Raw genomic sequence first — 12,721 nt, 5'->3', positions numbered from 1 at the left:
CAAAATCACTGCAGATGGTGACTGCAGCCATGAAATTAAAAGACGCTTACTCCTTGGAAAGAAAGTTATGACCAACCTAGATAGCATATTGAAAAGCAGAGACATTACTTTTCCAACAAAGGTCCGTCTAGTCAAGGCTATGGTTTTTCCAGTGGTCATGTATGGATGTGAGATTTGGACTGTGAAGAAAGCTGAGCGCCGAAGAATTGATGCTTTTAAACTGTGGTGTTGGAGAAGACTCTTGAGAGTCCCTTGGACTGCAAGGAGATCCAACCAGTCCATTCTAGAGGAGATCAGTCCTGGTTGTTCTTTGGAAGGACTGATGCTAAAGCTGAAACTCCAGTACTTTGGCCACCTCATGTGAAGAGTTGACTCATTGGAAAAGACCCTGATGCTGGGAGGGATTGGGGGCAGGAGGAAAAGGGGATGACAGAGGATGAGATGGCTGGATGGCATCACCAACTCAATGGACATGAGTTTGGGTGATGGTGATGGACAGGGAGGCCTGGCGTGCTGCAGTTCATGGGTCACAAAGAGTCGGACATGACTGAGCGACTGAACTGACCTGAGTGTGTATATAAAAGCTTCCCAGGTGGCACTAGTGGTAAAGAACCTGCCTGCCAGTGCAAGAGATGTAGAAGATGTGGGTTTGATCCCTTGGTCAGGAAGGTCCCCTGGAGAAGGGAATAGCAACCAACTCCAGTATTCTTGCCTGGAGAATCCCACGGACAGAGGAGCCTGGGGGTTTACAGTCAAAAGGGTCAAAGAGTCGGACACGACTAAAGCGACTTAGCAGCAGCAGGTGTACATTAATCCCAACATCCTAATTTATCAACCACATTATTTACCTGCTTTGAGCCTCTTTCATCACCTGTGAGTGATCTCCCCACCCCTGAGGAAAGGATCTGGTCAGACAAATCTTCCCTGGTAGCTCAGATGCTAAAGAATCTGCCTGCAATGCGGGAGACCTGGGTTTGATCCCTGGGTCAGGAAGACTGCCTGGAGAAAGGCATGGAAACCCACTCTAATAGTCTTGACTGCAGAATCCCATGGACAGAGGAGCCTGGTGGGCTACAGTGCACAGGGTCACAAAGAGTCAGACACGACTGAGCACCAACATTTTGAGCCTATTACTATTGTATACATGCTTGAGGCTGTGTTTTTATTATATAATAATTATTATTATTAATTAGGAAATAATGAGGGAAGGCCAGGATACAGGCCCAGGACTGGGTTCCAGGACACACTGCCCAACATTCTGATTAAACACTCCCAAAGAGACTGGTGCATCTTTTCAGCAAAGAAGTCAGCATTCTTTAGGTCTCAGAAAAAGGACAAACTTATACCCAGTGGCCCTTTGATGCCTTTTGATATCAGAATTGACGTTCTCACTTGACAGCCATTTCCCGTGTATGTGTTATGCCAGGCGCCGTGCCAGGCAGAGAAACACGCTGTAAACAAGAAGCAGGGCCCATTTCCTAGTGGGGAGAGGGGAGACAATAAGCCAGGGAGCAGATTCACAGACGACTTCCGACGGCTGTAGCACCAGGAAGGAAGCACACTAGGTGGTGCGCTTCGGTCCAGCTGCTGGTGTCGGGGGGACTGTTCCAGAAAGGCTGGTCTAGGAAAGCCCATCGGAAGAGGGACTGTCAGCTGAACTCCTGGGGCGAGGGGGCAGTTGGTGAGTCCAAAACCCCAGGGATGTGGCCACCTGGGTGTGTCGTGGAGTCCTCCAGCCCCCCGAGTGTTTCAGAAGTACAGCCTGAATTAAGAGCTACCCAGATTAAGTCTGTAAGTGAGCTTGGGACAGAGCCATGGGCCACGAGGGGGTTAAGGCCTTCCACTTCAGACCCTCTGCTCCAACAGCGAGTAAAGCAAACCTCGAGAGAAGGCCAGGTGAGGGGCCGTGTCCAGGAGTAATGACTTCTTTTCACGTCACAGTTTAGAGGGGGGACACTGTGTGTACGAAGTGTTTACTCCCTGGAGGCTTGACCCTTCCTCCCTAAGGAACACTTCTAGGAAAAACATGACAACTAAACCAGCTTACCCTATGTCTCTGGAAAACTTGACAACTAAACCAGCTTACTCCATATCCCTGGAAACTATCTGCCACTTCTCATTTCAAGTGTTAAAAAAAAAAAAAAAACTGAAAAAAAAGACAAAAATTTATCACGGTTGTCTCTGTCATTCCATAAAATCATAATCAAAAATGAACACAGCATGACTCTGCATGGGGAGTGAACAGGGTTTATAATCCATATGTCAAGAAACAATGATCAGCTGAGCATCCTGGCACCCCACTGACTTTAAAAGCCCATGGTGAAGCAGGATTTGGGCTTCCCTGGTGGCTCAGATGGTAAAGAATCCACCTGCAATGCGAGAGACCCGGGTTCAATCCCTGGGTCGGGAAGATCCCCTGGAGGAGGGCATGGCAACCCACTCCAGTATTCTTGCCGGGAGAATCCCGTGGACAGAGGGGCCTGGCGGGCTACAGTCCATGGGGTCACAAAGAGTGAGACACAACTGAGTGAGACACAACTGAGTGACTCACACAAGAGGCAGGAAAGTCATCTGCACAAACGTTGGTTCCTGTAAGACAAGCCAATCATCACCTCAACCATCAAACACCTTGCACCCCACGACAGGAAGCTCACCAAACCCACCACAGCATCCTCTGGGAAGGGAGAGGAGGCGGCGGACAAAGAGTTCATCTATCAGAAACATCCTACTCCTTTCATTAAAAAAAAAAATCTGAAGCAAACAGCACAATATTTATGAATTCCAGGGAGTGGACCTTGAGTGCTTGGGGCACGCACTCTACTTTCTGTATGAAGGAGGAAGAGAAAAGGAACATTTGAAGGGTTAAAAACAAAAAATTCTTCATTTAACACTTCTTGCATAATAATGTGTTAAACTGTCTGAAACCCTGTAATTACTTCCTAGCATGACTGTTTGCCAGTTGCTGAGGCAATGTTCCTCAATTTATCATTAGCATTTGTGCTCCTGTTATATTTATACAACACGAGGGCTAAGGAGAATCTGCTCAATGCTGTGTAGATTGTCTATTTCACCATCTCCTCTTTAATCAAACAGACTAAGCGCGTCTCTTAGCCATTCTTCCTCAAAGTACTGCAGACAGTCCCTATAGTCTCCCAGGAAGACTGACCCTGGCTCACCTTTTCCAGAGCCTCGCTGCTGACTTAGGAGATTTGGGTCACTCTTTCCATAGTCTTTTTTTCCCTTAATTTATACTTTCAATAAAAATCTATTTCAGAGGGCACTGCAACTTCAGCTTCCTACATGTCTTTAAAGGATAACTCATGGTCCTTGTGTTAAGTCAGGTCCAGTAAAAAAGTACATAATCATCAAAATGATAGTTGAGTAGTGTTAGGGCAGGGGTGGGGGCAGGAAATACAGAACCGAAAGTTTTAGAACTGATATTTGCAGCCTGAAATGTTCGATCAATCAGTTTTACAGGAGTTGAAAACACTGCCCTCCTGCAGGAAGGTGGGGTGGTGAGGAAGTAGACAGACAAAGGAAGAGATTCTAACAAGTTCAGCAATAAATGTTAAGAGGATTCAATTCACACTGGTGAGAAAATACGGTTGAGCAAATCCTGTGTGTTGAGTGGCAAGAAGTAATATATCCCAACAGTGTTGTCCATTTAAACGGACATCACAAATAAAACTTCAGCTTATAAGGAAGCTTTTACAGTATAAAGTCCGAAATCAACACTATCATTACATTTACAAATTAATATTTCTCACAAACTTATGGTTAGCAAAGGGGATAGTGGGGGGAGCAGGGGGAGAGGTGGAGATAAATTAGGAGTTTGGGATTAACAGATACACAGTACTATACATAAAAGGGATAAACGACAAGGACAGGGAACCTTATTCAATATCTTCAAATTACCTATAAAGGAAAAGAATCTGGAAAAGAAAAATATACACATGTGTGTATGTGTGTATATATGTGTATATATATGTATGTATAACTGAATCACTTTGCAGTATACCTGAAACTAACACCACACTGGAAATTAACTACCTTCAATTTTTTAAATGGCTCTTAAAAAATCAATATTTTTCAGACGTTCAATCTCCAAACGTATCTTCGGCTCTAAAACAAAGGACAGAGAGTGGAAAAGCCCTAAGAGCCCACAGGCTTCCACGGCTGAATTTTTAGCCTGGACTCGGCATCTCACGACTGCCCGGAGGGTCACGCAGACAGTGTACTTCTCTGCTCCAGGCTGGCCCTGGCAAGCCCACAGCTGCCGCTTCCCTCCTGTCTGTCGTGGTCTCCACGCTCCTCAGACCTAGAAGGGGATAAACCAGCAGCATGTGGCATCTCCCCCACACCCGGCAGTACTGGGCCAGACACTCCTCAAATATCTTAGCTTCACTGACTCTTTCCCAGAGCCTCGAAGGCGGCGTCCCCTCTGTGTTGCGGGTGAGGAAGCTGCATGCCCGCGATGGCAGGAGTGATGAAGCCCTGAGACCAGGCTTAATGCTCAGAGCTACCCAAGACCAAACCTCCTTCCTTTAGCGTCCACCCAACAACACAGGAAGTGGAAGAGGACACACTGGGGCCAAGCAAAGGTAGCAACTGCAGCCATGTCCATCCACAGCACCCCCTCTAGGCATGGGCACTCTGCTTCCGGAAACTCACTCTGCCTGTTCTCCCAGGGCCCACGTGGTCTTAGAATTTCTCCTACTAAACTGCCAATCAGCCCGCCCCAAAGACCTTCCCACCAAGCTACTCCTCATCGCCACCAAGCCTCTCCATTCGAACCACCACCAACCTCTGCATTTTTAAAAACCGCCTTCTTGGCCAAAATGACAGTCCCCCAAAGTTGCATGGATGTACAGTTTCTTGTTATGTTACTAAAGGCAGAGGACCATCTCACTGAGGTACCTAAATGCACAGACCTAACCAGGATGGGGTTGTCCAAAGCTGTGCAGAGGGCGGAGCCTGGCAGCAAGCACCCCAAGGTGTAACCGTGACAACTAGCCCAGCCACCTCAACTGGCTGCTGGATGCGCTTCTGGGTGAGCCCCATGCAGAGCATCCAGAAACAGCCTCACTGGGAAGCCCAGCCCCAGTCCTACCCCAGACAGACAGCGGTATTTTCAGAAGCAGTTTCCAGCGTTCTCCTCTCCTCCCATCCCGGCAGCGGCATCTTCACCCTAACCCAGCATCTTCCAGGAACGCTCGCCCACCAAGTCACCATCCACTCCAATGGCTCCTTGATCCCGAATCTGGGCTGGGCTGTGGGCTCCTAAGGTGTTTCCCGGGAGGTTCCTTTCAAGTCTCTGAAGGGTCCAGAGAGCAGTGGGTGACTTCTGCTCGAAGGAGCGGGGCGGGGCAAGCTGAGTGGACAGGGATAATGAGCCACATGGCAAGGGGTGCAGGAGAGGGGTCGCGGGGAGAGACATCCACAGAAGGTGCAGGCGGGAGGCAGCAGCTCAGGGACTCCAGATGCTGCGCGCCACTTCCCTAGAAGGTCTGGTAAAGAGGGATGAAGACTTGGCAGAAGACAACAGTCGCAGTGAAACTGTGTCCCCACCCTCGCCCCCAGGACCTCAGAGTGTGACCTTAATTGGAAACGGGATGATGGCAGGTGTGGTGAGTTAGGCTGAGGTCACATGGAGCTGAGTGGGTCCCAGTTCAGGTGACCGCGGGAGGACAGACACACAGACAGGACAGCACGTGGGGACACAGGCAGAGACGGAAGAGGTGCTGCTGTGAGCCCAGGGCCCCAGGATGCTGGCTGGGGGCTGGAGCAGGAGGCAGGCAGGCCGCTACCCCGGGGGCCTCAGGGGAGCCTGGCCCTGACCACACCTCGAGGCTGGACCTCGAGCCTCCAGCATTGAGACGGTACATTTGTTTTTGAAGCCACCCAGTGCGTGACACTTTCCTTCGGCAGCACTAAGAAACGCAGGCAGTGGAGGGTGGAAGAAAGAGAAGGCGGCAGAGGTGGTACAAAGGAAACCACAGGACAGGTCTGAGACTCCCTCCTCTGGCCTCAGGAGACCAGTCCTGACTCACTTCACTCTGAATGAGGCGTCTCAGCAGCTCCGCTCACACCCAAAGGGCTGCAGCTTCCCCACCCCCATTTCAGCCTGTCCTTTGAAAACGAGCTGCTGTTGTTCCTCCAAAGGGGCTTCACAGGTGGCGCTAGTTGTAAAGAACACACCCGCCAATGCAGGAGGCCTAAGAGACCCAGGTTTGATCCCTGGTTCGGGAAGATCCCCTGGGGGACGTCATGGCAACCCACTCTAGCATTCTTGCCTGCAAAGTCCCAGGGACGGAGGAGCCTGGCGGGCTGCAGTCCATGGGGTCGCACAGAGTTGGATACGACTGAAACGACTTAGCATGAACGCACTCTGCTCCAAAGGCAGCGCTGCGCCTGGAAACCTTCCCTGATGACCTCCACTCCTGTCAACGTCCTGCTCCAATTGTTCTGTTGCCTGTTGTGCAAACCTCAGATACTTCCCAAAACTCTGCTCCCCCCGCCCCACCTGCACCCTCTCATCTCCTTCTAACAGCAGCCTGGGTTACTTCTTCCTCTTCCGAACCACTCACTCCGGACTCAGACCTTTTCTAGGGTGGCCTCGCCTGGCCCCTCCACTGAAACAAGTCTGCAAGGGGTATGAGTTCTGAAGATGAGATCCCTGGGTCGGGAAGATCCCCCTGAAGCAGGAAATGGCAACCCACTCCAGTACTCTTGCCTGGAGAATCAACATGGACAGAGGAGCCTGGCGGGCTGCAGTCCATGGGGTCGCGAGAGTCAGGCACGACTGAGCGACTGAGCACAGCACAGCTATGCTGTATCAATAGAAATGCAAGGTGGCAAGAAGTGCCTTTGTGTTCTCAAAATGATCTAACTGAACAGATTATCTTTTTTTTCTTGCCATCAATGTACTGTTTTTATTTTATATGAACTGGTAATTACTGCCTGCAATATTTTCCCACCATGAGCACTTAGTAATTTTCAGAAACACTGCTGTGATGCTGTCACCTCCCTGGCCCTAAACATTTCCCAGCGTGCCATCATTTATCTGATAAAATCCAAACCATTCAGCCATCTCTAAATTTGCCCACACTGCCTCCCACGACTGAGGCTCTGCTCTGGAGAAAGGACTTATTTTCACCTTCATACACATGCACACACCAGAGAAACTGATTCATCCATCCAAAAGAAGGAAGGATACAGTTAACCCGTGAACAACCACGGGTGTGAACTGCGATGGTCCACTTGCACTCAGATTGTTTTCAACAGGAAATGCTTCAGTGCTACAGGATCCAAGGCTGGCTGAGTTCTGTGGATACAGAACTGTATCCTGAGTACCCGTGTGTATGAGGAATGGAGGGCTGGCTCTGAACTATAAGCGGGTCTCAACAAGTGACAAATAGATTCAAGGGATTAGATCTGATAGACACAGTGCCTGAAGAACTATGGATGGAGGTTCGTGACACTGTACAGGAGGCAGCGATCAAGACCATCCCCAAGAAAAATAAATGCAAAAATGCAAAATGGTTGTCTGAGGAGGCCTTACAAATAACTGTGAAAAGAGAAGCTAAAGGCCAAGGTGAAAAGGAAAGACATCTATTTGAATGCAGAGTTCCAAAGAATAGCAAGGAGAGATAAGAAAGCCTTCCTCAGCAATCAGTGCAAAGAAATAGAGGAAAACATCAGAATGGGAAAGACTAGAGATCTCTTCAAGAAAATTAGAGATACCAAGGGAATGTTTCATGCAAAGACGGTCTCAATAAAGGACAGAAATGGTATGGACCTAACAGAAGCAGAAGTTATTAAGAAAAGGTGGCAAGAATACACGGAAGAACTATCCAAAAAAGATCTTCACGACCCAGATAACCACTATGGTGTTACCACTCACCTAGAGCCAGACATCCTGGAATGCAAAGTCAAGTGGCCCCAAGGAAGCATCACTAAGACAAAGCTAGTGGAAGTGATGGAATTCCAGTTGAGCTATTTCAAATCCTAAAAGATGATGCTGTGAAAGTGCTGAACGCAAAACGTCAGCAAATCTGGAAAACTCAACAGTGGCCACACGACTGGAAAAAGTCAGTTTTCATTCCAATCCTAAAGAAAGGCAATGCCAAAGAATGCTCAAACTATCGCACAATTGCACTCATCTCACACACTAGCAAAGTAATGCTCAAAATTCTCCAAGCCAGGCTTCAATAGTACATGAACCATGAACTTCCAGATGTTCAAGCTGGATTTAGAAAAGACAGAGGAACCAGAAATCAAATTGCCAACATCCATTAGATCATCAAAAAAGCAAGAGTGTTCCAGAAAAACATCTACTTCTGCTTTACTGACTAAGCCAAAGCCTTTTGACTGTGTGGATCACAACAAACTGGAAAATTCTTAAAGAGATGGGTATACCAGACCAGACCACCTTACCTGCGTCCTGAGAAATCTGTATGCAGGTCAAGAAGCAACAGTTAGAACTGGACATGAACAACAGGCTGGTTCTAAATCGGGAAAGGAGTACGTCAAGGTAGCCTCCCACAAACGATCACGAGTTTCAGGGTCTAGACCTTCATCTTGCCTCTTGCCACACAGCTTCCTGTCCACTGTTAAAACCACTCATTCGATAAGTGTTCATCTGAGTCATTTTTACGTAGGAGTTAGCTGCCTACTTCTCCCTTGTTCTTTAGACTCCCAATTAGAACCATTACAACTCCAATCTTGCTCTAGGCAGTAATGTACTCTCCATAACAAAGGAACTTTGTTTCCCCAATTCCCTTGTGGCTAAGGATGGCCTACTTCTGGCCAGGGAGGTGTGGGCAGAAAAAAACTGCCCTCTTCCTAAGTATGAGAGAAGCACCCTCAGCTAGCCCACGCCCTCAACCTCACCATTCACCCTTCTTACTACTTGGAAGGCAATGTAAGGGCAGAGATGCCAGCTGTTTCTAGACCTGAGAAGGAGAGAAAAACAGGGCAGAAAGCTAAGGATGGAGATGCCGCCCTGCCTGGACCACTACCTACCTCCTCTGCGTGTCTTGCCACAGGAGAAAAACAAACCCCTACATTTCAACCCAGAGGTTTGGGTTTTCTGTTACGCGCCTGCCAAGTCGCTTCAGTCGTGTCCAACTCTGCAACCCCAAACACTGTAGCCCACCAGGCTCCTCCATCTGTGGAGACTGTCCAGGCAAGAATACTGGAGTGGGTTGCCACGCCCTCCTCCAGGGGATCTTCCCAACCCGGGGATCGAACCCACCATCTCCTTGCAGCGCCTGCATTGCTGGTGGAATCTTTGCCACTGAGCCACCAGGGAAGACCCTTGGGTTTTCTATGACATGCAGCCAAACTTAATCCAGAAGGGCTAGGGAAGAGGTGACCTTGATAATAAAAGAGATGAGTTAGGCCTGGTCCCAGCAGTCAACAGTGATAATCTATCAGGAGAGAGAGAAACTCAGAGGAATAATCCTAACACCAGACGGGACGTGACCAGCACGTGGGCCACAGCTGGGGTGCTCACGGAGGTTCAGAGTGGGAAGAGAGGGCTTCTGGCTACAAGCATTTAAACTGAGCCACTTCATACTAAAATACCACATTTATCCCACCTGGAGAGATACTGTTCAATCCAAGAGAGTACATCCCTACCGGCGGACTGCACGGGTTTGAGCCTCTTCGGGGAGTTACAGAGGCGACTCCCCTTCCACAGACGGGTGGAGCTGAGGGGCCAGACTGCACCTGGTGGGCTTCTAGGACTCCCACCCGCTCCCCTCCTTTCTATCTGCCCACTGAAAGAGCCCCAATATATGTTCTCAGGGCCCCGAGGGGACCAAACTTCCCCTGTCCTCTCCAGATGACCCGGGGCACCCTGGCAGAGTGGCTCCCTGAAGGAGGAGGAGGTTTCCATCCCATGTTCCAAACCATCACAGCAAAAGCGCCGATGAGACCCCGAGTCGCAGCCTGCAGGGAAGGCGGCCCTGCCGTGGCTGGGAGACCCCGAGGCTGTCTCAGCTTAGCCGCCCAGCCAGGGTGCCTGGAAAACACAGCCAGGGGTTCGCAGCCCTGTCCTCCCAGATGGCCCAAGGACTGGGCCAAACACGGGGCACCGCCAGAAACAGGAGCCCACCAGTGCGGCCGCCTGCTCCCCTGCTGGAACTCGGCCACCCAGCACTGTCCTCACCGGGCCCTCCACACGAGGCCAGGGCCCACGACCCCCCAAGGGTCTCTGGCGTCTTCCTCCTCCCAGACTCCCGGGGGTCCCCTCTCTGCCACCGCCTTCTCCACAACCCGCTGCTGCTACTGGAGCAGGTCTGGTCCATCCTGCACCCCCCGCCCTGGCTCACCCAGTCCCAAACGGGGCGCCTGCTCCACCCCCGACTGCACCCCCCGCCCTGGCTCACCCAGTCCCAAACGGGGCGCCTGCTCCACCCCCGACTGCACCCCCCGCCCTGGCTCACCCAGTCCCAAACGGGGCGCCTGCTCCACCCCCGACTGCACTCCACACTCCCTGGGCTGGCAGCACTCCCCAGCCACAGATGCTCTCAGCGTTCACACCCTTGTGACCTGAGGGGTGGTTCTTTTCTATTTTTTTAAATTGAAGTAAGAGTTTGATTTGAGCTTCCCTGGTGGCTCAGACGGTAAAGGATCTGCCAGTAACGCAGGAGACCCAGGCTTATATTAGTTCCCAGTATACAGCAAATCATATGTGAAAGTGAAAAGAAAGTCAAAGTGTTAGTCGCTCAATCTGGTCCGACTCTTTGTGATCCCATGGACTGTAGCCCACCAGGCTCTTCTGTCCACGGAATTCTCCAGGCAAGAATACTGGAGTGGGTTGTCATTCCCTTCTCCAGAGGATCTTCCTGGAATAGAGATCGAACCTGGGTCTCCCACATGGCAGGCAGATTCTTTACCTTCCGAGCCATTAGGGAAGCCTATATATACATACATATATACTTTTTCAGATTATTTTCCAGGATAGGTTATTCCGTTCAGTTGCTCAGTTGTGTCCAACTCTTTGTGACCCCATCGACTGCAGCATGCCAGGCTTCTGTGTCCATCACCAACTCTGGGAGCCCGAGACAGTAAATACAGTTCCCTGTGTTAATACAGTGAGTCTTTGTTGTTTATCTATTTTATATTTAAGCAGCTTGTATCTGCTAATCCCATACTCCGAATTTATCCCCCTCCTACTCGCTTTTCCCTTTGGTAACCATAAATTGGTTTCCTATGTCTGTGAGTCTGGTTCTGCCTTGTAAATAAGTTCATTTGTATCATTTTTTAGATCCTACATATAAGGGATATCATGATACTTGTCTTTCTCTGACTTTCTCCACTTAGTATGACAATCTCTAGGCCCACTGATGTTGCTGCAAATGGCCATATTTCATTCCTTTTTATGGCTCAGTAATATTCAGCTGTATACATGTACCACACCTTCTTCACGCGTTCATCGCTCATCACTGATGGACGCTTAGGTTGCTTCCAGGTCTTCGCTATTGTGAATGGTGCCGTGACGAACGTACGGGTGCACGCAAATTTTCGATTTAGAGTTTTGTCCCCATATATGCAGGAATGGGACTGCTGGGTCACATGGTACTTCTGGTTTCAGTTTTTTTAAGGAACTTCCATACAGGTCTCCATAGTGGCTGCCCCAATTTACACTCCCACCAATGGTGCAGGAGGTCACACCTTCTGTTTGGGAAGAGACACTGCCTGCTGGCAATCAGTCCAGGGTCACCAGGCCAGGCCCCAGAGAGGGCAGCGCATGGGCATAAATCCCACCTCACCATCCAAAAAGAGAAAGAAAGAGAAAGTGAAGTCAGTTGTGTCTGACTCTTTGTGACCCCGTAGACTGTAGCCTACCATAGACCGCAGCCTCCAGGCTTCTCTGTCCATGGGATTTTCCAGGAAAGAGTACCAGAGTGGGTTGCCATTCCCTTCTCCAGGGGATCTTCCTGACCCAGGGGTTGAACCCAGTTCTCCCGCAATGCAGGCAGATGCGTTACCCTCTGAGCCACCAGGGAAGCCTATCCAAAAAGCCCATCCAAAAAGTAGTAAGTGTCACCATCCAAAGCTGACACTTACTACTGACCCTGAGGGCCACCTTGCCCAGGCTACACCCTTTCTCCGGAGGCCCCCACGCAGTTCAGTTCAGTTCAGTCACTCAGTCGTGTCCAACTCTTTGTGACCCCATGGACTGCAGCACGACAGGCTGCCCTGTCCATCAACTCCCAGAGCTTCCTCAAACTCATGTCCATCGAGTAGGTGATGCCATCCAACCTTCTCAATCCTATGTCGTCCCCTTCTCCTCCTGCCTTCAATCTTTCCCAGCATCAGGGTCTTTTCCAAGGAATCAGTTATTTGCATAAGGTGGCCAAAGTATTGGAGTTTCAGCTTCAGCATCAGTCTTTCCAATGAACTTTCAGGACTGATCTCCTTTAGGATGGACTGGTTGGATCTCCTTGCAGTCCAAGGGACTCTCAAGAGTCTTCTCCAACACCACAGTTCAAAAGCATCAATTCTTTGGCGCTCAGCTTTTTTTAAGCTGAGCCCTCTTGGAGGACAAAGGGCTTCTTGCCCCGGGTCCTCCTGGCAACCACCACCCAGGAGAAAAGGGAACCAGCCCTCCAGGGAGGCACAACAGACACACCCTAGGGCCCCAGGCAAGCCCTCCAGCTCCACCCATCCCGCCCCACACCCAGAGAAGGATCCTGATCAAAGAAGCATG

At 50.0% G+C, this 12,721-nt stretch overlaps 1 protein-coding gene across 3 annotated transcripts in view; it reads right to left on the bottom strand.

Annotated features, from left to right (window-relative positions):
• CSGALNACT1 (chondroitin sulfate N-acetylgalactosaminyltransferase 1) overlaps positions 1-12,721 on the bottom strand; it is a 337,768-nt gene that overhangs the window by 290,263 nt on the left and 34,784 nt on the right. The window contains exon 1 of one of the 3 annotated variants that reach the window (XM_061404636.1): positions 8,437-8,551. The exons of the other annotated variants lie outside the window; for them this stretch is intronic. The gene's annotated coding sequence lies outside the window, so the exon portion shown is untranslated. Of the gene's footprint in view, positions 1-8,436; positions 8,552-12,721 lie in introns of those variants that run through there. 3 annotated transcript variants of the gene reach the window in all.

This window comes from Bos javanicus, chromosome 27 (genome assembly GCF_032452875.1).
Source record: "Bos javanicus breed banteng chromosome 27, ARS-OSU_banteng_1.0, whole genome shotgun sequence".
In the NCBI taxonomy this organism is placed as follows: Eukaryota; Metazoa; Chordata; class Mammalia; order Artiodactyla; family Bovidae; genus Bos; species Bos javanicus.
This window is presented reverse-complemented; position numbering and strand designations above follow the sequence as displayed.